The 21,829-nt window shown below is 47.4% G+C and overlaps 1 protein-coding gene across 1 annotated transcript in view; it reads left to right on the forward strand.

Annotated features, from left to right (window-relative positions):
* Positions 1-21,829, forward strand: part of LOC126336104 (transcriptional regulator ovo) — an 820,382-nt gene that overhangs the window by 684,369 nt on the left and 114,184 nt on the right. Inside the window, exon 3 of the mRNA XM_049999583.1 lies at positions 18,818-18,921. The gene's annotated coding sequence lies outside the window, so the exon portion shown is untranslated. The remainder of the gene's footprint in view (positions 1-18,817; positions 18,922-21,829) is intronic.

Genomic DNA, 21,829 nt, shown 5'->3' on the forward strand with positions numbered 1-21,829 from the left:
CATCGGCACTGCGCAGCGAAGGTATTGACTGCGTCTTGCCGCTTGTGTACTTTACATACGACCAGAATTTCTTCGGATTTTCTACCAAATTTCGAGACAATGTTTCGTTGTGGAACCTATTAAAGGAATCTCGCATCGAAGTCCGTGCCAAATTTCGCGCGTCTGTAAATTTTAGCCCATCTTCGGGATTTCGCGTTCTTCTGAACTTCGCATGCTTTTTCCGTTGCCTCTGCAACAGCGTTCGGACTTTTTTTGTGTACCACGGGGGATCCGTTCCATCTCTTACCAATTTATGACGTATGAATCTCTCAATTGCTGTTGCTATATAGACATTAGGGATGAAACTGTCTCGGGAGACACTTCAGGAGAAGACAGCAGAGCCCAGAAGCCGATGCGATGCGCACCCGGCAGACCAACGCCCACTGCCGGCTGGCTCATCCCAGCTTGGCGCCGTTTAGCCTGGCTTACGTTGCGCAGCGGTACAGCGGCCGGGCAACACTTGCCAGGGAATGGCTCTCTTTGACCTCACTTGGTGTCAGTCGCTCACGCTTCGTCTTTGACCTCTTGGCCGTGACTTTGTTGTTGGGTATTCTCACAATCTCACCCAACTCTCTACCAATTCGATACAGTCATCCCCACGGTTAAATTCAGTTAGACTCTGCGCGGAGCTTTGTTACTAGGGTAATCTCCACCCTTTTATTGACACATAGCTCTCACAGTAGCAGTTTTACGTACTTACTTCCGTGAACTTAGGTTCTGCCCTCACTTCTTGTGAGAGAGAACTGTTTACTTATTTTTGTTTGGTGGTATTCTACAGTCAGTTGTACTGTCAATAAATCATAAAGTTTCTGAGTTCCTGTCTCATTCCATTAGACATCAGTCCACAATGCTACTGCCACATTTTAAGTTCTTATAAGACTCATAACTACGGTTCATATGTCAGGGCCAGCCTTCCCTTCCGTTTACTTGTATTTACATGATTACCCTACATCTGAATCGTAGAGAGGTGATTTGCATATCGAGAAAGGATACTCGGTGCATATGAAACGCTCATTTAGTAAAGTATAGCCGTAATGCCAGTAGAGTCTTGCAGTAAATTGCACAAAAACTGTTTTCCTCAGCTCAGACGAAATCTTAAGGCTTGAAACCTGAAGAATATCTTCCTTAACTTTGTAAGCCCGATTTAATACGTCGATATATATCTAGTATAATGTGTCGTAACTGAGGACATAATGTCTGCAGAGGTGATTGACGACTTCTATTGTGTAGAAAGACAAATGTCGTCTAAGTCGCTTTTTTATATTATTAACTAACAGGGTTCAACCCTCTTTTAGTTCATCCTTAGGTAGATCAATATCTGAAAGGAAAAGGGCTTATGAATGCGCAAAGATAGTCGTAAAGTGACATAAAAGTATATACAGTGGCAGTACGCGAAACAAAAATTAATCAACATGTAGCAAACAAAAGCGACTTACGACGAAATGAGGGCCGTCAGTTGGCAAAGATCCAGTTAAAGCAACACAAGTTGTTAGAAGAAGAAAGCTACGCAAGTGACAAGAATTCTCCTGTTTTTTTTTTTTTTTCGAATACTCCCGCTTAAGTTCCCGGGGCATCTCTGCTACATTTTCATATTGGCTACATCAATCTGTTAGTATCCTAAGCAGTTCATCTCTGACTTTGTCGAAGTCCACTGTCGTTTCTACTTGATAAAGGCTCCACCCTGTTGAAACAGTACTCTAGAACTGGTCGCCCTATTGCATTGTACGCGACTTGCTTTCCCGATGCTGTGAACTATTCCTGAATGCTTCCGACAGATGTACGTCATCCGTTCCCCTTTTGTAATACACGATCATCCCCTTTCATATCGTTTGTTAGTATTACCCTTTGTTACAGAAGATAAGACGTGCTCTAGATGATCACGTTCGGGTTCTACCAATTCGACATAGGCAATACCCTGTTTTTTTTTTTTTTTTTTGGCAATGTTTTCGCCCACAAGATACAAGAAACCATGCAGTAGTTAGTGCCTCAACAAGTCGATGCCAGAACAGGAAGAAGAAAAGCTGTTGAGAATAACACACAATAGAGAAGCCGAGTGTATTACGTATTTTGCTTATGCCTGTTACAGAATATGTTCTGACAGAGAAGCGTAATCTCAAATAGGCTGTAATTTGGACCGTTTATTATTATTTGTGAGCACGACATTCCATTAGGCGGATGCCACGAAAAAAGCTTTGAAATTTTTACCTCACGCCTCTCTGGAGCAGAATATTGAGCCCACTACGCGCAGGCGACAAGCGCAGCAGACTACAAAAATTAGTAGCCGCTCCCAGAAAGCTGCTTACACCATTACGTGCAGTTCTTCTGTCCCTGCGGCCCGCAGTAATAGTTGCGGGATAGCACGGCAATAAGAGGAAAGTAGGATGCCTCGCCGTGTTAGGCGGTCCTAAAGAACACTCGAGGAAGGTGGCCAGAGAGAGAGAGAGCAGCCGGAGGAAGATGGCTCAGTTCTACTTTCGCGGATATCTCGGTCCGGGTGGCCACTGCGCACGCACGCACGGCTGTGGTAGGAGTGGCGCCTTGGGGGCGTGCGTCGCTCGCCCGTGCTGGGCGCGCCGGCGTCGGATTTGCATGTAAGTTGGCGCGGCTTGACGCGCCTACGGCCGTAGGCGAGCGACGCCGTTATGAGCGTTCGTAGCGGTACAGTTTCCGTACACCACCGTACTATATATTCAGAACACACGTGCTGTTTTTCTACGCACTTGCCATTCCCGAAAGTAAACATGCCGTAATCCTCCTGAGGATAATACGTTAGCGTGCACCGTGAATTTAAATTGTGCCTCCACAACTTCAGCCGGCGTACTGTTCCTTCCTCATTGACTTGACACTGCAGTACTGCAATTCTTTGCCTCAAGCAATAGTGTTAGCGACGGCAATAAGTGTGCACTCGGTGTTTAAGAAATACACCACTGGCCATTAAAATTGCTACACCAAAAAGAAATACAGACGATAAACGAGTATTCATTGGACACATATATTATACTAGAACTGAGTGATCATATTTGACGCAATTTCGGTGCATAGATCCTGAGAAATCAGTACCCAGAACAACCATGTCTGGTCGTAATAACGGCCTTGATACGCCTGAGAATTGAGTCAAACAGAGCTTGGATGGCGAATACAGGCACAGCTGCCCATGCAGCTTCAACACGATACCACAGTTAATCATGAGTAGTGGCCGACGTATTGTGACGAGCCAGTTGCTCGGCCACCATTGACCAGACGTTTTCAATTCGTGAGATATCTGGAGAATGTGCTCGCCAGGGCAGCAGTCGAACATTTTCTGTATCCAGAAAGGCCCGTACAGGACCTGCAACATGCGGTCGTCCATTATCCTGCTGAAATGTACGGTTTGACAGGGATCGAGTGAAGGGTAGTGCCACGGTCGTAACACATCTGAAATGTAACGTCCACTGATCAAAGTCCCGTCAATGCGAACAATAGGTGACTGAGACGTGTAACAAATGGCTCCCTATACCATCACGTCGGGTGATACGACAGTATGGCGATTATAAATACACACTTCCAATGTGCGTTCACCGTGATGTCGCCAAACACGGATGCGACCGTCATGATGCTGTAAACAGAACCTGGATTCAGCCGAAAAAATGACGTTTTGCCATTCGTGCACCCAGGTTCGTCGTTGAGTACACCATCGCAGGCGCTCCTGTCTGTGATGCAGCGTCAAGGGTAACCGCACCCACGGTCTCCGAGCTGATAGTCCATGCTGCTGCAAACGTCGTTGAACTGTTAGTGCAGATGGTTGTTGTCTTGCAAACGTCCCCATCTGTTGACTCAGGGATCGAGACGTGATTGCACGATCCGTTACAGCCATGCGGGGAAGATGGCTGTCATCTCGACTGCTAGTGATACGAGGCCGTTGGGATCCAGCACAGCATTCCGTATTACCCTCCTGTACCCACCGATTCCATGTTCTGCTAACAGTCATTGGATCTCGACCGACGCGAGCAGCAATGTCGCGATGCGATAAACCTTAATCGCGATAGGCTACAATCCGACCTTTATCAAAGTCGGAAACGTGATGGTACGCATTTCTCCTCCTTACACGAGGCATCACAACAACGTTTCACCAGGCAACGCCGGTCAACTGCTGTTTGTGTATGAGAAATCGGTTGGAAACTTTCCTCATGTCAGCACGTTGTAGGTGTCGCCACCAGCGCCAACTTTGTGTGAATGCTCTGAAAAGATAATCATTTGCTTATCACAGCATCTTCTTCCTGTCGGTTAAATTTAACTACGGTAGCACGTCATCTTCGTGGTGTAGGAATGTTAAGGGCCCGTAGTGTAATATTTAACTACTCGACAGCTTTGGGAAGCTTGGACTGCGCAGCTTCGTAGCTGGTCCAAGCGAAGGACGAAAAGTGAATCGAATATCTCTTGTCGGTAACATTAATGAGCAAACAGAATTGTGATTCTCTCTGTGACCGTTCTTGACGGTAGTCGTGATCCATGAAGATGCAGTAAATATCGACTAACAACGACTGAATTTGTAGTGCTGGTATGAGATTACAGGAAGGGAAAAAGGCTATTAAGGAAGCACAGACACTAAAACAAACAATGTTCTCTTAATACGTGTATAAGTGTTACGTCGAGCAGCTCATACATCCGAGCGTGTTAAAGCGCCGCTTCCGCTACGGGGGCGAGCTGAGCGGATTGGTTTCCCACATCGCACTAGTGAAAGCAGCTGGCACCCAAGTCCTGGCTCATTTACACGGTTCGCAAACATTAGGAAACTTCCGGACACTACCGGCAGACAGTCGTGGTACACAATTCCGTCCCGAGGTGTAACGAGGTGGCGGCACGGAGGCCATCCGGTTCCCCTTTAAATCATCCCTTGATAAGCGTGCCGACCCTGCGCCAATCCGGGATAAGGCCAGAACAAAAAGGAGAAGTGTCATACCGGTCAGCTGGCCACTGCACGTCAATAGGTGCATGGCAGCCTCCTGCCTCTACAGATTTCACCTTATCATAACATGTAAGCTTTCACGGCCGGCGTTTTCTTTAATTAAACCTTCCGGGCTGAATTACCGTGGTCCATATATAAAACGTCTTCTCCTTCCTGACGTTTCGTTGCCTAGGTGAGTCGGCGACCTTAAAAGATGTTGGTGACCTCAAAAGATGTTGCCCGCAGTAGGAAACGAAGCGTCAGGAAGGAGAAGACGTTTTATATATGGACCACGGCAATTCAGCCCCGAAGTTTTAATTAATGGAGATTTTACCTTGTCACCTAAAAATAAGAACTGCCCTAGGCAGTTTCCATCAGTTCACAGGCATTATAAATTGTCATAGGTAGGGAATAGCATCAGGTGTCTTAATATGTGGTCACAGTAAAGGCAGGATAAGAAATGCTAAATATTTGATTTTCCTTGGCTCCAAAAGGTCGGGAGTTCGGCAGATACGACAACTTCAAGGCTGCTTTTCAGAAGAATTTGTGGGGAAGTATTTATGGTCTCGCTGCTACAAACGCGCACTGCACACCAATGCGAGAAACAAAGTACGTACAGAAGGCCGACTTTGTCGAGTACGGTGTGATGAGCAGCTTCTCTGGTGGTACAAAAAGAAGCAATCTGCCAGCCTAACGAGACGCCTTCACGCCGCTCCGCCGCTGGAATGCAGTTGGAGCCCGCCCCTTTCGCGGACACTGGGGACAGCCCAAATCGGGTCGCCGCAATCACGGGCGGGCACAAAGCTACTCGTTCACAGGGGACGCAAAATAAACCGTGAACGGGGTTTGCGCCGCCGTCCACGTCGGCGTCCGGCCATTGTCGCCGCCGCCGTGTTTGCGCGGCAGAATGCGATCCAGAGTCGGCCGGCCGCTCGCCGCCGGCGGGGTCGGAATGTCCGCCGGCAGACCTGTTTACAGTTGTTGACGTTCCGTGACTCGCTGTTTTCTCCGCCGGAGAGGTTTATTAATTTCCGACAAAAGCGGTCCGCGAGAGAAATGTCTTTTTGTCGGCGCTCCGCCGTCATTATTTAGCTGCTACGCGGCCCGCAGTAGTGGAGATTCGCTGAGTCAGGGTGAAAGAGGCGCGCAGGGAGGGGGAGGCACGGAAGAGAGCGAGGAAGAGAGGGAGGCAGAGAGGGAGAGAGGTGGAGCAGATACTCATCTGGGGTGTGCAGATGCGCCGCTGCAGGCGCTTTTATATTTAATAACTGGACCGAAGAGCGCGGCCGGTGTCCGGCGACGGCGAGACCCCGCCCTCCCGCGCTCGCCATTGTCTCGGCGCTCCAACAAAGGCTCGCGGCGGCCGGCTGCTCTTCCGATACCGCGCGGGGTCTGTTACCGGTCGCCGCAGATGCCTCTGCCTGCTGTCCCGGCGCTGCTCGCCCATTGTGTGGGTTCCGCTTCGGCGGCCAGATTAGTCGCTTTCAGAACACAGTTCCGTCATCCGTGCGCTCTTTTATCCGTAGCGATCTGCAACATCATTGTCGATTCCAAATGAGGACGATTTTTTCCGCGCACCTGTCTTACAGAGAAGGGCGCAGCGCTGACCATATGACCCCCTAGACACTTCTAGCGCTCTCTTTCCTGCTGCTCAGTGACGGAAAAAATCGCAACACTAAAAAACAATGAATTTTGAGTAATAAAATTACATTTGTCTAAGTAACGTATTGAAGTGACTGACATTGCAAGACTCCAAGTTAATGAAGCGAGAGATAAGCCATTGCGAATGTCAAACATTAACAACCGCTGTAACCACCAAACTTTTGAATGCAAACATGCAAACGTGCACGCATTGTGTTATACAGGCGTCGGATGTCAGTTTGTGGATAGAGTTACGTGGCTGTTGAACTTAGCTGAGCAGTACAGGGACGGTCACGTTGGCTGTGGATTATGCTGGATTTGCCGTACGATGATGCCCAGTATGTGCTCGACTGGAAACAGATCTGGTGCTCGAGCAGGTCAAGGCAACAAGTGGACACCCTGTAGAGCGTGTGTGGTTACAACAGCGGCATGTGGGTAGTGTTGTCCTACTGGAAAGCACCCCCTGGTATGCTGTTCACGAATGGCAGCACAGCAGATGTGGGAGGGTGTTATCCTGCTGGAAAACACCCCCTGGTATGGTGTTCATGAATGGCAGCACAGCAGATGTGGGAGGCTGTTATCCTGCTGGAAAACACCCCCTGGTATGCTGTACACGAATTGCACTACAGCATATGTGGGAGGGTGCTATCCTGCTGGGACACACCCCCTGGTATGCTGTTCATGAATGGCAGCACAGCAGATCGAATCACCAGATTGCCGTGCAGTTTTGCAGTCAGTTTGCGCGGGACAACCACGACAGTGCTCCTTCTGTCGTACGAAATGCGAGTAGCACCCCAGTCCGTAACTCTAGCTGTAGGTCCAGGGTGCCTGTCACACAGGCAGGTTGGTTGCAGGCCCTCATCTGGACTCATCATAACCAACACACGACTGTCACTGGCAACGAGCATCAACAAGCTTTCATGAGGAAAACCAACAGCCCTCCAAAGAGATCGCACTTGGCACCTCTAAAATCGGGGAGGGCGATCGCTCAATCCCGCGTTCGGCCATTTAGGTTTTCCGTGATTTCCCTAAAATCGATCCAGGCAAATGCCGGGATGGTTCCTTTCGAAGGGCACGGCCGACTTCCTTTCCCGTCCTTCCCTAATCCGATGATACCGATGACCTCGCTGTCTGGTCTCCTTCCCCAAAACAACCCAACCCAACACCCACATAAGTCGCAAATGGCGGTGGTATGAACTCATTGGAATGCACGCAACAGTGTGTCTGGCTCAGAGCTGTCCTTGAAGTAACCGATTTGTACCAACTCGTAGTGTCATTGTGGTGCCAACTGTTGCTCAAACTGCTGCTGCAAATCTAGTCCAGAGCCACATGTCGAGCACGATTGTCTTCTCTGTCCGCAGTGTCATGTGCCAGTGTGGAGCCTGCACATTCTCGTGACCATGTAAAGTGGTTTTATCCCTGCCAAGTCTTTCTACGATATCACAGAAGGAACACTCTGGTTCTCGTAGCCCTATTACACAACTCACCACGTCCACGCCAGGCGGTGTGGCCGAGCTGTTCTAGGCGCTTCAGTCTGGAACCGCGCGACCGCTACGGTCGCAGGTTCGAATCCTGCCTCTGGCATGGGTGTCTGTGATGTCCATAGGTTAGTTAGGTTTAAGTAGTTCTAAGTTCTAGGGGACTGATGACCTTAGATGTCAAGTGCCATAGTGCTCAGAGCCATTTGAACCATTTGAACCACGTCCACGCTCACGGGTCTAACGGGAAGCAGACCTGATTTGCGTCCTCGTGGTGGCGCAGTTAGCGCCACTCCTATGCGACTGGCGCCACATTTTAATAGACATATTTCACATGTAGAAATACGCCTACCAACCTTCGTTTATGTCACACAATCCTTCATGGTGCTACAATCTTATTTCCGTGACTGTGCTATTCTTCGCGACAGTGGAAAATAAGTAAGGAGGGTACTCATCTGTATCCAAAGTAATTATGAACACAGATCTGTAAGGTAGACGGCAATGAAGGGGATGACCAACTGAAAAGCGTCTTGGTGTGGTGACCGTACGGAAATAATGCCGTTATGGTGTTTTGAGACTTCCCCAAGTTCATTAAGCACTAAGCGCCCAGCCTAGAGGGGGTCCTCAGACAGCAAGCGTAATATCCTCGGATACTAGCGATGCATAAAAGTCTGACGCCTCAAACACCTACCTTTTCAGTTGAACGACGAGAATAGTGCCTTAAGGGCGCTCTTTAAAAGGTCGGACCGTACGCAATCCTGGAGTGAGACGCCAGTGTCCATCTCTGGAGGTAATGACGATGTCGGCACTATCCATGACGCAGTGATAATGAGGCCAGCCCAAAGTGTTTCTTGGTATTCAGTCATTTCAGCACCATTTTTCTTGTTCTCCAGAGGGGCGAAAAGTAACAGCATAGAACTCTAACGTCAACCTCTGCCTGCAAAATTCTCTGCTACAGTAGTTAAGTGGTTGGGAAATTCGCCGACGAATCTACCCTTTTCCCCACGTTTTATTTCTCATGACATGCACTCCGGCTTAATTTTAGTACCCAAACGTCTTCTTCCGTCCTTATCCACTGCCAACAACTTCGTCTGTACTTGGCTTGTACTTGGTTACATCTCCTATACACCTGGATCCCAACCTTAATGTTTGAAAATCCCTATCTGCTGCCGCACACATACCAACCACCTCTCCATATCCAAACGCTCCACATCCTTTTTCAGGGTACTTTTTATCATGAAATCAGCCTTAAAATCTAATACCTTTAGCAAAAGTAGCTAAGTGCAAGCTTCTATCCTATCACATCTGTAAGTAGAATCCTTCTCTCTTACCGACAGCTTTATTCAACTTATTACTTGTAAACGGCATATCCAGTTTACCTAATATTTATTTTAATCGTATTATCATCCACATTACTACCCGGACAGGAGCCCTCTTCAAAATTATCCATATCGAATACACTCTCTTCAAATTTCGAGTATTTGAATGTTATCGTGAACATGGTATGATTTCATAGTGTTTTTGGTGTCACAGAATCCGAAGAAAATGGTTAATTTTTTTCCAGATAATGAAATTTTTATGCGTACCTTAAAAGAGAAAATTAAAAAGATTAGGAAATGTTAAATACCTTCAAAAGTCTCTTTCTTGGCTCTGCTTGGCACTGTGATGGAGGAACGTCTTTGTCGCCACCCGACAATAGTCACACAGCACGGCAACTCTCCGTGTTTCTCAGCACCTTCTCTCCACTGGCGAAATACGCTGTTATAAGCGCTCGTCACATTATCGTTCTTATCATCGCAGCTTGGAGGGAAGAAATCTGGAAGTAACTGCACAAATGCATGAGAGTAGTCTGCATCTATCCAAATGGATGTTTTTTATTTTTTCTCTTCAGCACAGCATTCACTGTAGCTCAGAGCAAAGTCCTTTGACATTAAGTACAGGGTGAATTCCAGAGGTTCTTTTAGGGTATGTAGTTCTCGTTACTTAACCAACAGGCTTTAGTATGGTTGGCGGTCTCCCTCCAAGTTATCGGCAGTCGAGGTAACGTACGACGTTATTTTCCCGTCATCTATGGGCTGAGGTTGGACGAACACTTCATCTTTTTATCTTAACAGCTCAAAACCCGCTATTTTTATAGAAGGTGTACTGGACTCTTACTCGAAGCAAATGTCAATTTACTGCAAGTATAACAGCAGTCATTTACATTATTAACACACTTTTGATAAATTACTGCACGTGGCTGCCAATTGTAGATTGCCAACTCACGTGTATCACCATAAATTTCTCATGGGAGTACTTGGAGGAGCGCCAAGATACTGACTTTTATTGAGAACTGAGGGTCCCTACGTGACAACAGCACTACTTGTCACCTAATGAACAAGTGCAGAGTCTCTACCTGATCACGTTCATTATGCGCTGCTGTGATACATTACTTAGCCCACTGCACAGTCACACGTTACTGCCAACTGGTTATACGTGGAGCACTGTAATTTGTGCAAGGAGGCAAAACTGTAGGTAGCTGCTACATTTGGTAAGCTAAAGCTAATATAAGTATTTTATCGTCAGTTTCTAATCAACGGTATCGAATAACGAAATGTCATTAATTTCATTTCCATAACTTTTGTGGATTCGACAATGATATAGAACCACTGAAAACCATCTTATAATGATAAGCATGGTACCATGACTGTGTAATGACATCAGTGTTTGCGTAAATTTAACTTAGTACAAGAAGACAACCAGCGTGGGCCGAAGACACCGCTGCCAGCTCTTGTCGCGGGGTGTGGACAGCAAAGTGTGACACATAAGAAAAACTTCAGAACTACTTTGCTTTTTATGGAACTTCTAATGACTTGTTGGTGTTTAGCTGTTACGCAGTAACCTTACAGTCAAAGAATAGCACACGTTCAGGTTTCGTTAAGTGCATAGGTTTACATTTTCGTGGAACAAGAGCAAGTTGCCAGTCTTGGTAACAGGTTTATATTTTGTCGAGATCTCAGAGAAAGCCATAGCAACTTTTAGCGGACATAATTTCCGCAGAATCCCGCATAATCTTGCAAAAGACCAAGGTTGCAACTAATATAGTGGCCTAGAACTTTGACGCGTGGCACTGTTAAACACCAGGACTGGGTATGACATGAGTGACTACAGGCTGAAGTCCAGGCTGAAGTGCTGCCCGCAGACTTCATTAATGTCGCCAACGTGTAGTCTTCATAACCCGTTGATATAGAACTCAGTTAAAACAGTGCGACAGTCTATAAACACAGTAACAAACTGATATCTTGTCCACGGTTCGTGTATGCAGAATACGAGTTTAGTTTCGCATGATCGACGCTGATTCCCGTGAAGAACATTATTGTATTCAAGACAGGTAATGATGTTTGAACTGAGAGTACGCTCCAGTGCCCTGCTACAGAAACATGTAATTGATACTGAACGGAAGTTCAGTAGCTAAGTACTACTTTCTTTCTTTTTTCAGGTATGTGTAGCGTGGTCTCTTTTCTACGCGAAATGTTAAACAGTAGTTTACAGCCGGCCGGTGTAGCCGTGCGGTTCTAGGCGCTTCAGTCTGGAACGGCGTGACTGCTACGGTCGCAGGTTCGAATCCTGATTTGGGCATGGATGTGTGTGATGTCCTTAGGTTAGTAAGCCTGGGGGACTGATGACCACAGATGTTAAGTCCCATAGCGCTCAGAGCCATTTGAACCAAACAGTTGTTTACTAACAACATCTGAAATGTGTATTCTTATAGGACAACTATCCAAGGAGTTCCACCCAATAATATCCAAACAGCAGACTCTGTACACAATTTATTAAACTGCCAATATTAAACTCTTAAATAACAAAAAATTCATATAACTTACAAAACTTAACAAATGGTTAAAGAGTGAGCTTTAAAAACAATAACGGCGGCTTGCCACCATAAAGTCAAGAACCTTTTACAATAGTTCTTTTAGAGTTTACCCAAAAGACAAAATCGAATAATAAGTTAACTTGGCATTTCAATTTAAAATGATTTATATGCAAAAACTTTTAGAAAGATATTGGCGCTTGGCATCATAAAATGAAAGAAGCGCAACACACAACCAATAAATATAGTAACAAAGTAATAATTTGATACAACCAAAGGGCGCGGGCCACTCCCAATGCAATCACAGATGAGCGAGCTGTGAACACTTCGGAGCCTTCCCACGAGAAACGGTCCCCGAAATAAACTGCTGAGAGCTCCCCGACGTGCCTCCCACAGCTGCCCATCACTTACGCACCTTCGTTATGTTCTGTAACAGACGACAGATAATATCAACATAAGAAAAAATTCAAAAATACAATATAACATCCCGACAGCACATGATAACCACGGTGCCGTTAACTCGGGCGCTCTTAATAAGTGCCGGAAGCCAACACACTAATCTCAAATAATCCTCGCTTCTTAAAACGAAACAATAAAAGCCAAGCGCACATGAATAGTCAAACCACAGTCTTAGAGGTGCCTTAACGACACCAAACGCGACTATTCCACCAAGTTAATAATAACACCGGAAAAAAACCAGAGCGTTCCAATAAATGCTGTTACACAAGCAAATTGGCGAGATCTTGATGTTCAGGTCCCAGAAGACCACATATACCAAGCAGCAGTAACTCACTATGTATATACTGTACAAAACCGCCCTTCTTAGGCAGACTTTACCTAACACATCGGATGCCAAATGTACCATACATTAACGCAACTCCGGGCAGTACTCCAGTTGAGCAAATAAATAAGTACCAACAAATATCGTAACGAGCCACACGCACAGCAAAAAGCTCCAACAACACATCAGAAAAGTTTAGAAACCGCTGCTGGAGCTTCCAGGGGAAAATGTGAAGAGCCAACCGAGCCCACACCCTAACCTTGCAGACGACTCCAAAATTCAGCAGCCAGTTGCCTCCGGGCCAGAGTATCACAGGACCCCACCGGACCTCCACATCAGACTCCAATTAATGACCACCGCACGGCCAGCACAGCGGCGAGTCGCCTACGCCCCAGACCACTCTACTCATATTGCGAGGAACAACCTGAGCGCTAGTCACTAGCAGCTTAGGCACAGCGAACTTTACGTTCCGTCCAATACCCAGAAAACCGACTACCCTCTCGCTTTCCGCCGGCCACCCAAACACACGCCGGCGACGTCATAGTAAATCGCCACCGGAGCGCCACCGCACCAGGACGACGAACTATAATCGATTACAGTGCGCGCTCTGAACAAGATCACAGGACAGCGGCGCGCCATATCAAGATCTGTGACATTTTAGGCGACAGCAGGGAAAGAATAGTATCGTTGGGGCGCCTGGAGCTGGCGTGGTGCCAATCGTGTAAATGACCCACTGCGGGCCAGAACAGTCCGATACGTGTTTTGTACACACGGAAGGAGGAGGCGGTTGGGCGGAATAGCCGGCCGGTTCGCGGCAGGTCGGGCGCTCTGTGGCCAGAGGTGGCCAGAGTACCAGGAAGGGCAGAGGTGGGGGTGGGGGTGGGGGTGGAGGGGCGCGGCCGCCCCTGCCCGCCCACCTGCCGAGGCGCGCGCCTCACCAGCGGCGTGGAGAGTCGCCGGCGCGCAGGCGCCGGGGGGCGGGGGCGGGGGCGGGGCGGGGGTGGGGGCGGGTCGCCGACAGCCGGGCGCCGGGTGACCCGCCCGCCGCTGCAAGCGGGCCGGCCTGTGGGGAGACGACGAAAGCTACCCTGGCACGGCGAGGGCTGTGGATTGTAAAAACAGGTCTGCAGGCACATGTGGCAGGACCACAAGTCGCCGGAAGTCCCCTGCAGAAATACTGAGCCACGTTGCCTCTATAAACGTCCACAATTGCGAAAGTGTTACCGGCGCAGGATTTCGTGCGTAAACTGACCTGACAAACATACTAAGAGCCTCAGGAATATTAGACCAGTTGTGTACCTGGATTGAAGAGTTTTTAGTAAACAGAACACAGCATCTTCTTCTCAATGGAGAGACGTCTACAGACGTTAAAGTAACCTCTGGCGTGCCACAGGGGACTGTTATGGAACCATTGCTTTTCACAATATACATGTAAATGGAACACGTGAGACAATACTGACCCTTCGACTTATCTTAAAAGAAAATTTAAGGAAAGGCAAACCTACGTCTCTAGCATTTGTAGACAATGTTGACTGGAATACTCTCTTTCAAATTCTAAAGGTGGCACAGGTAAAATACAGGTAGCGAAAGGCTATTTACAATTTGAACAGAACGCAGATGCCAGTTATAAGAGTCGAGGGCACGAAAGGGAACCAGCGATTGGGAACGGAATGAGACAGGGTTGTAGCCTGTCCCCGATGTTATTCAGTCTGCATATTGACCAGCAGTAAAGGAAACAAAAGAAAAATTCGGAGTAAGTATTAAAGTCCAAGAAGAAGAAATAAAAACGTTGAGGTTCGCCGATGACATTGTAATTCTGTCAGAGGCAGCAAAGGACTTGGAAGAGCAGTTGAACGGAATGGACAGTGTCTTGAAAGGAGGATATAAGATGAACATCAACAAAAGCAAAACGAGGATAATGGAATGTAGTCGCATTAAGTCGGGTGATGCTGAGGGAATTAGATTAGGAAATGAGACACTTAAAGTAGTAAAGGAGTTCTGCTATTTCGCCAGCAAAATAACTGATGATGGTCGAAGTAGAGACAATATAGAATGTAGACTGGCAATGGCAACGGAAGTGTTTCTTTAGAAGAGAAATTTGTTAACATCAGGTATTGAATTAAGTGTCAGGAAGTCGTTTCTCAAAGTATTTGTATGGAGTGTACCCATGCATGGAAGTGAAACATGGACAATAAATAGTTTGGACAAGAAGAGAAAAGAAGCTTTCGAAATGTGGTGCTACAAAAGAATGCTGAAGATTAGATGGGCAGATCACATAACTAATAAGGATGTATTGAATAGAATTGGGGAGAAGATGAGTTTGTGGCACAACTTGACTAGAAGAAGGGATCGGTTGGTAGCACATGTTCTGGGGCATCAAGGGATCACCAATTTAGTACTGGAGGGCAGCGTGGAGGGTAAAAATTGTAGAGGGAGACCAAGAGATGAACACAGTAACCAGATTCAGAATGATGTAGGTTGCAGTAGGTACTGGGAGATGAAGAAGGTTGCTCAGGATAGAGTAGCATGGAGAGCTGCATCACACCAGTCACAGGACTGAAGACCACATCAACAACAACATATAAATGATCTAGTAGATAGTGTCGGAACTTACATGCGGCTTTTCGTGGACGATGCTGTAGTATACAGAGATAGCTGCAACTTTAGAAAATTGCAGCGAAATGCAGGAAGATCTTCAGAGGATGGGCACTTGGTGTAGGGAGTGGCAACTGACCCTTAATATAGACAAATGTAATGTATTGCGAATACATAGACAGAAGAATCCTTTATTGTATGATTATATGATAGCGGAACAAACACTGGTACAGTTACTTCTGTAAAATATTTGGGAGTATGCGTACAGAACGACTTGAAGTGGAATGATCATATAAAATTAATTGTTGTTAAGGCCGGTACAAGGTTGAGATTAATTGGGAGAGTCCTTAGAAAAAGTAGCCCATAAACAAAGGAGGTGGCTTACAAAACACACGTTCTATCTATGCTTGAGTATTGCTCATCAGTGTGGTATCTGTACCAGTTCGGGCTGACGGAGGAGATAGAGAAGATCCAAAGAAGAGCGGCGCGTTGTTGGTAAGGCGGGTACAAGGTTGAGATTAATTGGGAGAGTCCTTAGAAAAAGTTGCCCATAAACAAAGGAGGTGGCTTACGAAACAGTCGTTCTATCTATGCTTGAGTATTGCTCATCAGTGTGGCATCTGTACCAGGTCGGGCTGAGGGAAGAGATAGAGAAGATCCAAAGAAGAGCAGCGCGTTTCGCTACAGGGTTATTTGGTGAGCGTTATGGAGATGTTTACCAAACTCGAGTGGCAGACTCTGCAAGAGGGGCGCTCTGCATCGCGGTGTAGCTTGCTGTCCAGGTTTCGAGAGGGTGCGTTTCTGGATGAGGTATCGAATATATTTTTTCCCCCTACCTATATCTCCCGAGGAGAATGTAAGATTAGAGAGATTCCAGCGTGCACGGAGGCTTTCCGGCAGTCGTTCTTCCCGCGAACCGTACGCGACTGGAAAAGGAAAGGGAGGTAATGACAGTGGCACGTTAAGTACCCTCCGCTACACAGCGTCGGGTGCCTTGCGGAGTATAAATCTAGATGTAGATGTAGACCTCTCGGTTATGTCCCATAAATGTTCGCTGGAATTCATGTCAGGCGATCTCGGAGGACAGATCATTTGCTCGAATTGTCCAGAATGTTCTTCAGCCAGATCGCAAACAATTGCGGTCCTGTGATCTGGCAGAATATAATGGGAACATGAAGTCCATGAATGGCTACAAATTGTCTCCAAGTAGCCGAACTGAATTATGTACAGTTTAGTCTATGCACACCATTATAGGGCCAGCAGCAGCTTGCGCAGTGTCTTGTTCACAACTCGGGTCCACGGGTTTGTCGGGTTTGCGCCACACTCGAGAGCTACCATCTGCTCCTGCCACGGTTTTCTAGTCCCCTGCGGTCCAGCCAATATGGTCACGAGACCAGGAGAGGCGCTGCAGGGGATGTCGTTCTGGAATCGCGTCCATCGTCTGATGCCATAGCGCATTAACGCCTAACTTCGCCGCGGCCTCCCAAAGGATACGTTCGTCGCACGTCCCACACTGATTTCTGGGGTTATTTCACGCAGTGTTGCTTGTCTATTACGACTGACAACTCTACGCAAATGCCATTGCTCCCGGTCATCAAGTGAAGGCTGTCGGCCACTGTATTGCCCGTGGCGAGAGGTAATGCCTGAAATTAGGTGTTCTCGGCGTACTTTTGACATTTTGAATCTCAGAATACTGAATTTGCTGACAATTTCCGAAATGGAATGTTCCATGCATCTAGCTCCAGCTGCCATTTTCTTACAAAGTCTATAAACTCCCGTCGTGCGCCCATAATCCGCTTGGAAATCTATCCATGTGAATTACCCGAGTGCAAATGATAGCCCAACCAATGCGTCGCCGTTCTATACCTCTTGTACGCGATACTACCACCATCTGCATATGCGCATGCGTTATGCCATGAGTTTTGTCACATCAGTGTACGAAAACGCATGTTAAGTATTTCAATATAGCCTGATTATTAACCTATGCATTCCTTTGTTTATTAATCAGTACTCGAACACCTGTTCTAAGTGTCGAAATCTCAGTCTACCCTGATCTAGCCGGCCGCGGTGGCCGAGCGGTTCTACTCTGTTCAGTCCGGAACCGCGCGACTGCTACGGTCGCAGGTTCGAATCCTGCCTCGGGCATGGATGTGTGTGATGTCCATAGGTTAGTCAGGTTTAAGTAGTTCAGAGTTCTAGGGGACTGATGACCTCAGATGTTAAGTGCCATAGTGCTGAGAGTGATTTGAACCATTTTTACAACTGCTTCACAGATCATTTAATCAGTAATGAATTTTTTTCTCAGCAACATGGACCAGTTTAAAATCAACAGCGACATTCATGATTACAATACCAGAAAAAAGAAAGACATACACTGTCCTTTACTCAACCTATATTTGGCACAGAAAGGGGTAAAATATGCTACTATAAAACTTTTTGAAAAATTACCAGATGAAATAAAGTGTCTGAGAGACAGCAGTAATAGTTTCAAAAACAAATTGAAATCATACCTCCTTCACAACTCCTTCTACCCCATAGATGAATTCTTGAATTTTGTGCCATTTAAGGGAATGGGATAGATAATAGAAATCCCGGGTGATCAAAAAGTCAGTATAAATTTGAAAACTTAATAAACCACGGAATAATGTAGATAGAGAGATAAAAATTGACACACATGCTGGGAATGACGTGGGGTTTTATTAGAACAAGAAAAAACGCTGCATATTGCTAGACGCGTGAAAGATCTCTTGCCCGCGTCGTTTGGTGATGATCGTGTGCTCAGCCGCCAGTTTCGTCATGCTTGGCCTCCCAGGTCCCCAGACCTCAGTCCGTGCGATTATTGGCTTTGGGGTTACCTGAAGTCGCAAGTGTATCGTGATCGACCGACATCTCTAGGGATGCTGGAAGACAACATCCGACGCCAATGCCTCACCATAACTCCGGACAGGTTTTACAGTGCTGCTCACAACATTATTTCTCGACTACAGCTATTGTTGAGGAATGATGGTGGACATATGGAGCATTTTGTGTAAAGAACGTCATCTTTATTTTGTCTTACTTTGTTATGCTAATTATTGCTATTTTGACCAGATGAAGTACCATCTGGCGGACATTTTTTGAACTTTTGTATTTTTTTGGTTCTAATAAAACCCCATGTCATTCCAAGCATGTGTGTCAGTTTTTACCTCTCTATCTACATTATTCCGTGATTTATTCACTTTTTAAATTTATACTGACTTTTTGATCACCCGGTATTTAGGTATAACACTATAATGAAAAAAATGCTTGTTTCCTGTGCGCATTTCTTGTGCATTTGAAACGTTCCACATCATAAAGGTTTTTTCCGTGCTATTGATCAATGGAACACGTAACTAAGTAACTAACTAAGTAACCTTCTGAGACCTGATGGGACAGAGAGAGAGAGGGAGAGAGAGAGCAAGCTTGTTTTGCAGCAGTAAGAGGCGACTGCTGGTCGACTCAGACACTTAGGTGGCTTTGCTCTGTTGCAGGCGACCACGTCGTGCGAGCAGGCGGCTCCATGGGCGTATGCCGGAGGCCTCGGCGCGGCCGGCTTTAGCGCACCACCAGAGCCGGGTCAGCCAGCAGCATCCAGGTCCGGGCTCTGCGCTCGCCGCGTCATTTCCTCGGCTGCGCTCGCGCACGCGCCGGCCGACAGCCTTAATTAAACAAAACTGTGTTCCGGCCCAAAGCCGGGGCCTAATTAAAGCACGGGCGGGGCGCCGGCTTGCGTAATTAGCCGGCCCCTCGCTGTCACGCGCCGCTCGTCTAATGGACTTTGCGGGCCGGCGCCTGGCGCGCTCTGATCACGGCGGGGACATTGCTATTCCTGTGGCTGACTTCTGGCTTCCTGAAAAAAAAAGTCGAGGAGCAGGCTGGACAGGGAAACGAACCAGTCGTAGCCACAGGAAGTGCCTTAGTGGGCGAAAACTACACTGGCCATTAAAATTACTAAACCAAGAAGAAATGCAGATGATAAACTGGTATTTATTCGACAAATATATTATACAAGAACTGATGTGTGATTACATTTTCACGCAATTTGGGTGCATAAATCCTGAGAAATCAGTACCCAGAACAACCCCCTCTGGCCGTAATAGCGGCCCTGATACACCTGCGCATTGCGTCAAACAGAGCTCCGATGGCGTGTTCAGGTACAGCTGCCCATGCAGCTTCAACACAATACCACACTTGATCAAGAGTAGTGACTGGCGTGTTGTGACGAGCCAGTTGCTCGGCCACCATCGACCAGACGTTTCAGGTTGGTGAGAGATCTGGAGAATGTCCTGGCCAGGGCAGCAGTCGAACATTTTCTGTATCCAGAAAGGCCCGTACAGGACCTGCAACTTGCGGTCGAGCATTATCCTGCTGAAATGTAGGGTTTCGCAGGGATCGAATGAAGGGTAGAGTCACCGGTCGTAACGCATCTGAAATGTAACGTCCACTGTTCAAAGTGCCGTCAATGCGATCAAGAGGTGACCGAGACGTGTAACCAATGGCACCCCATACCATCACGCCGGGTGATACGCCAGAATGGCGATGACGAATACACGCTTCCGATGTGCGTTCACCGCGAGGTCGCCAAACACGGATGCGACCATCGTGATGCTGTAAACAGAACCTGGATTCAGCCGAAAAAATGACGTTTTGCCATTCGTGCACCCAGGTTCGTCGTTGAGTACACCATCGCAGGCGCTCCTGTCTGTGATGCAGCGTCAAGGGTAACCGCACCCACGGTCTCCGAGCTGATAGTCCATGCTGCTGCAAACGTCGTCGAACTGTTAGTGCATATGGTTGTTGTCTTGCAAACGTCCCCATCTGTTGACTCAGGGATCGAGACGTGGCTGCACGATCCTTTACAGCCATGCGGATAAGATGCCTGCTATATCGACTGCTAGTGATGCGAGGCCGTTGGGATTCAGCAGGGCGTTCCGTATTACCCTCCTGAACCCACCGATTCCATATTCTGCTAACAGTCATTGGATCTCGGTCAACGCGAGCAGCAATGTCGCGATACGATAAACCGCAATCGCGATAGGCTAGAATCTGACCTTTATCAAAGCCTGAAACGTGTTGGTACGCATTTCTCCTCCTTACACGAGACATCACAACAACGTTTCACCAGGCAACGCCGGTCAACTGCTGTTTGTGTATGAGAAGTCGGTTGAAAACTTTCCTCATGTCAGCACTTTGTAGGTGTCGCCACCGGCGCCAACCTTGTGTGGATGCTCTGAAAAGATAATCATTTGCATTTTACAGCATCTTCTTCCTGTCGGTTAAATTTCACGTCTGCAGCACTTCATCTTCGTCGTGTAGCAATTTTAATGGCCAGTAGTCTGTTGCTGTACTAGACGTCCTAATATTAACCCTCGCAGCACCACGTTTTGAAAATATTGTAACGTAATCAGCTACCTTGCACTTTAAAATTTTGAGACGAATCACTGCCGGAAGGAATTGTTGCACCCTTTTAGACGTTTCCAGTTCATTCAAGATTTATTTTCGCAACACTGCATATGGAGTACATGAGATGATGACATTTACAGATCAGTAGCACAACGGTTCTGACGTACTAGGTATCGATCGGTGCTGAAACACCGACACCAGTACGATAGATGGTGCAGCCTGTACGGACGGCAACGCAGGCGCTGACTGTGGTACCTACTCGATCGTGCAGATGGCCAGTACCTTTCTAGGATACGTCATGCCACGCCTGCTCGACCTGTTCAAGCAGTTCTGTAAGAGTTGTTGGTTAACGAGACGCACCAGTCATTTCCCGTCCCATCGTATCTCACATGTGCTCGTTTGGAGAGACGTCTGGAGATTCTACTGGCCTGGGAAGCTGCCCTAAGCCTTCCAGAGCACCTCGAATGTCGCAGACAGTCTATGGGTGAGCGTTGTCTTACTGGAGCAACAAATCACCTCCTTGTAACTCTTCAGGCTTTCCCGGCGAGATCTTGACATGTAGGATAATCGGGTCTACTGCCGGATGTTTGTGTCGCTCTGGCACAATATTTCGGCCACGTAACTCGTTGCCTTCTTCAGGTGGTTGCTACCTGAGACAGCTGAAGAAGGCAACGAGTTACGTGGCTGAAACATTGTGCCAGAGCGACAAAAACATCCGGCAGTAGACCCGATTATCCCACATGTCAAATCACCTTCTTGTTGCAAGAAAAGCAAAAGAACGGGTCTAACAACATTCTGTACGTGCCGAAGGTGAACGAGAGTTGGAGCTCTTCGCACCCCAGACCACAAGGCCGGGCATGCGACCAGTGTGCCTCGGACGAATGCAGTGTGCGAGACAGCCCTCACTAGATATACGTGGTACGTGGTACTGTTGAGGAGCACGGCGCGCCGCTCCACCTTCCAAGTGACCCTCTGAGTGTTCCGGCCGGGCCGTGCACGTCGATGCTGTGGCCTGAGTGGAAGGCGGGACAGAAGCGTGCGCGCCCGTACTCCGGCTGCTGATAACCGGTTCACAAATAATTCGTGTTGACGCCTCAGGA

This window comes from Schistocerca gregaria, chromosome 2, assembly GCF_023897955.1.
Source record: "Schistocerca gregaria isolate iqSchGreg1 chromosome 2, iqSchGreg1.2, whole genome shotgun sequence".
Lineage (NCBI taxonomy): Eukaryota > Metazoa > Arthropoda > Insecta > Orthoptera > Acrididae > Schistocerca > Schistocerca gregaria.